We start from the raw sequence: 4,830 nt of genomic DNA, 5'->3' as shown, positions 1-4,830 counted from the left end.
GGCGGGCTACCGTCCATGGGGTCACAAAGAGTCGGACACGACTGAGCACACACACAGCTCTTCCTCCACTGCAGCACCTCACTGGCTCCCCATTTCCCACTGAACCCTGAAGGTGGGTGTTGCTATGCCTGGCCCATTGGGCTCCTCTAGAGGGGAGATACCCTTGCAGGCATCTTCCATGAAGCGGCCATGTGCCCCCTCTGCACACCTGCTCCCTCCTCCTTCCCTCCCCCTCTTCCTCCCTCCCCTCTGGTTCTGGGTGCCAGCCCAGTGGCAGCCTCTTAGCCCAGAAGGACCTCTCCAGAAAGATCTCCCACCCTCCATCACTGGGAAGCCCCTGTAGCTCAGGGTGGCAGTGGGGAGGTGGGGGGAGGAGTCTGCTTTCTGACTTCTCCCGCTTCTACTTTCTTGCTCAAGGAACTAGCCACATGGGCTCCATGGGTCAGCCTTGCTGCTGGCACCCAGAGGCGCAGGGTGAGTGAGCAATGGGGCACTCGGGGTGGGGGGGCTGGGGTGAAGGACCAGGTACAGTCTCCCCCCCAGGGGCAAGTAGCTGCAGGGTCTTAGGCCAGTTTCTCAAAGGTGCCTTTTTCTATCTGTAAAATGAGGGTGGGGGTCCCCCTCTCAGGAAGCTGGGATGAAGTGTAGGAAGCTCTCAGCAGAACTTAGGAACATGGAGGCTGGGCGAGGTTAGGGCCAAGACCAGGTCCCAGCCCAGCCAGGCTGCTGAGGGAGGCAGGGCAGAAGGGAGGAGGGCAGAGCGTGACACCCAGAAGCCAGCCACCACTGGGGTGAGGCAGAGGGCAAGCAGGGAAGGAACATTTGCCTAGATCTGGGTGTGGCACCGGCCTGCAGGGAGTGACCCTAAGAATCACGTGGTGAGAGGCCGGCCTGGCTGACGGGCCAGCCAGCCGACCCTGGGCTACATGCTGGGTGGGTACCAGGGAGATGTAATCCCTTACACACTTGAGCAATTATCAAAATTCCTATTGACTAAGGCTGCACTACCCGTGGGGGTGGGGGCAGGAGAGGAAAGAGGCTGCAGGCACCTGGACACTATGGGGCACCCCTGGGAAATGGGATTAAAGGGGTTTTCACTTTAGAAATGGATTTCTGTATTCTCCAAATTGTCTATGAGAGCCACGTATTAATTTTATAATCAGAAAAGCATGCAACTATAAATCAAGTTAATGAAGTGGAACAACAGAAACCAAGGGATCCACCCGCTCCCCCATTCGCGGGCTCTCTTCCTAGCTGGGGGAGGGCTGGAAGCAGGAAAATGAGCCTAGCTGGAAGCAGGGCCTGAGGGGCGACGGGCCAGGAATGTGACGGGCTAGGGCCCTTGCGGAGTCAAGTGGGAAATCCGGACCTGGGAAACCTACTGCCCGCCTCATCCTCTCGCCCCTCCCTCTCCACTTCCTTCCGATCACTCCGGTGACAACATTTAGGGCGCACTATTTTACCCCAAGAGTTTCCCAGTGCAGCAACTCCACCACCCCCATAGTTTGCATCAGACCTTCCTGTCGCGTTGCTGGGCGTGGTCGGGAGGGACCTGCTAGCCCCGCGGTGGCCGCCAGCGGAGGCGCACCGGTAGGGCCCCGGCCAAGAGGGATTCATCCTCTTTCAGGGACGCTCAGACGACAAATGGCCCCACAGAGACCCAAACCGACCGTTTTCAACTCCAATGCCGGCCTCAGTCTAGCAGTCTGTAGCCAGTGGACGGAGCTCCTCTTCCGCAGCCTGGGCGGGTCTCAGCCGCAAGCCCCGGGACCCTGGAGCCTCCTTCCGGAACCCCTTTCTTAGGGGCCCTCGGGGCGAGGCAGGAAGGTCTGCGGTCCACTCGCGACTTTTCTTTGCCCTCGTCTGGCTCAGGCGTCCCCAGGCCCGCGCGCGGAGCCTCCGCCTGCTGCGGGGCGACCTGCCGGGTGCGGACAATCAGACCCTGAGCCGCACGCTCCGCCGCGTGCGCTCGGCACCGGCTCGCGACCCCTGCAATCTGAGCACCGGCCGCCCGCAGGTGCTTCCTGGTGCTTTACCTGTCGGCCTCAAAGAACCCCTACAGCAACCCAGTGTAGTGATGGGGAGACAGGCTCAGGTCACCTCCGAAACTAGCCACCTCCCCGGGGGAGTGTGAACCCGGCCTCCTCTCGGAGGAGAGCGCCAGGCGGGGACTGAGCGGAGAGGAGTGTGGCCGGGGAGGGGGCAGAGAGGACGCATCCTGGGGCTGAACAGGGCTAAGACAGGCTTATCTGGATTCACGCGGGGAGCTGGTGCAGCAGGCCCACCCAGGACGGACGTCCTGACATGGGACACGTGGAGACGCGTGGGGACAGGGCACTGGTCAGGCAGCGTCCGGATGCATTGGGCCCTCCGGCTCCACGTCCCAGCAAGGTCGCTGGCCAGGGCGGCGCCCACGCCGCAGGGAGCTGGGCGCTGGGAGGGGCAGCGGGTCAGAGCCTGGCACCGGCAGCTCCGCTGTTCGCAGGTCGCCGTCCGCTCTCAGGCGCAGCCTGGTGGGGTTTGGGAAACCCGAGGGCAGAGTTAGGGGCTGGAGATCATCAGGAAGTCCTTGCGGCGGGCCCCGAGGGACCGGGACAAGGATGGACTGTGGGGTGTTTGCCCCGAGGCTTTCCCGGAAGCCATCCTTCCACGACTCCGTGGGACCCCCGGACCCGCTCGGAGGACCGCGTTCTGCGGAGGCTGAAGGCGCTCGGGGCCGAGGAAGGGCCCGCGCTGGGATCCATCCATCCCCTCATCCCCAGCATCTCCGCGTCTGCACCCTCCGCGCCCCAACTCCCCGGAGAAATCCACGCGGGCCGTGGGCGCCCTCGCGCGACAGAAGAATTAACTAGCGCCGCCAGCACGAGGCTCAGGGTCTGTCCAGGGACCATCAAGACCGCGAGGTCCCGCTGGGAGGCCCTCAGCAGAGGGAACAGAGGAGCTGCGGCTCAGCGCTGGAAAGGGCAGAGCTGCTGAGGGAGGGGGGCATCCCGGGAAGGGCAAAGCCGGGGGTAGGCTTTCCAGGGTGACCATGGCCGCGACCCCTCTGGGGAGGCAGGGGCTGCTGTAAAGCTGAAGGGGCTCCATCCTGGCCAGGGGTGGAGGGAGAGGGCAAGAGGCTCCAGTGAGATGGCCAGGGCAGAAGCCCAATGGGGGTGGAGCCTGAGGAGTTGATAAGGGGGCTCCTGGGTTGGATGTGGCAGGAGGACTGCATGCAAGCAAGGTGACATGTAAGCCAAGGTGGCACCCTGGTTTGGGGTTTGGGTGGCTATGTGAGTACCAGTGCCATTTCTTCTGAAGGGGGATATACTACGGGGTGGTGGGGCAGGTTGGGATGGGAACCAAGAAGTCCACTTGAAGATTCCCTCAGTTTCAGGTGGAGACCCAGAGAGAGGTGGAGGCTGCAATGGAAGTGTCAGGGCATTGGGATATGACTTGGTCCCCCAGGAAGATGAAGGCAGAGAGGGAAGGGGCCGCAGGATTAAAAACTCCTAATAGATTCATTTTGCATCCGTTGGACAGTCTTCTCTTTTAATTGAGAAAGCCTGGACTGCACAGAAAGGGCAAAAAGCAAACCTGAAATGCAGGCTGCCTTGCAGGCCTCTGGAGCTGGCCAGGGGCCCAGCCTCTGGGGGTCAGGCAAGGGAGCAGGCCTCCAGTCCAGGGGCCAAGCCGGGGCCTCCCTGCCTAGATGGCTCAGAAAACAAGCCTGACTGGATGCAGAGGGTCCAAGGGTTGATGATCAGGTCCAGTGATGCTGGGACCCATAGAACAGAGCTGCTCCTGGAATGCGTCTCCCAGTGTCTCGGCACTGGCTGCCAGGGAAGTGGTTCCTAGATGCCCGCTGGATGAGCGTGATGTCTGCATGCACTCCGGCCAGAAGTGTACCCAGCGGTCACTCCTCTGTGTCCTCCTTAGATCGGGGCTTCCCTGGTGGCTCAGATGGTAAAGAATCTGCCTGCAATGTGGGAGACTTGGGTTCGATCCCTGGCTCAGACCCTGGGTCAGGAAGATTCCCTGGAGGAAGGAATGGCTACCCAGTCCAGTATTCTTGCCTGGAGAATTCCATGGACAGAGGAGCCTGGCGGGCTGCAGTCCATGGAGTTGTAAAGAGTTGGACATGACTGAGCGACTAACACTTTTTCACTTTCACTCCTTAGGCCTGGCATAGCTGCAGAACCAGAGAATGTCTCCTGACACACCTTAAAGAAGTTGCAGGTGCCACCAGATGGGTGGGGATATGACTGGGTGGCGGGTTCGGCCTTTTCCACGCTCCAGGAAGCCTCCCCAGCAGTTCCATTAGTCTTGGTCACAGCCTGGCAACAGGTTCTAGCCAAAGGAAGCTGGCCTAGCAGGCACTGGTCAGACACCCACCCCGGCCCTGCGGAGGCGGTGATAGCAGGACCACAGACAGAGTGGGAGTGCCGGACCTGAGAGCTGGCTTCTGGGGCTTCTTCCAGGGACATTTCTCTCCAGCCCCAGTCCAGATCCGTGTTGTGAAGTCGCCCCTACAAGTCCTGGCATGATGTCTCTGAGGTGCCTCCAGTCCTCAGTCCTCTGCTCTCTTCCTCCCCCGAGGGCATTTTTGACAGGCACAAGCAAACACAATCGTGTACTTCCACACACTTGATCCCCTCCAGCATTATAACCCATCATTTCCCAGATCACACTGAGGCTGCGATTAACCACATCTGCCCCGGGCGGCGGGGCGGGGCCGAAGGCGGGGCCAGGCGCCCCGGGACCCCGCCGTCTGCACCGCAGCCCCGCCCCTCTGTGGCCCCGCCCTACTCCTCTCCGAAGCCTAACAGCCGGCGCGGGCTGAATCGCGAC

Source organism: Cervus elaphus, chromosome 19 (assembly GCF_910594005.1).
Source record: "Cervus elaphus chromosome 19, mCerEla1.1, whole genome shotgun sequence".
NCBI lineage: Eukaryota > Metazoa > Chordata > Mammalia > Artiodactyla > Cervidae > Cervus > Cervus elaphus.
Note: the sequence above shows the minus strand (reverse complement) of the source record.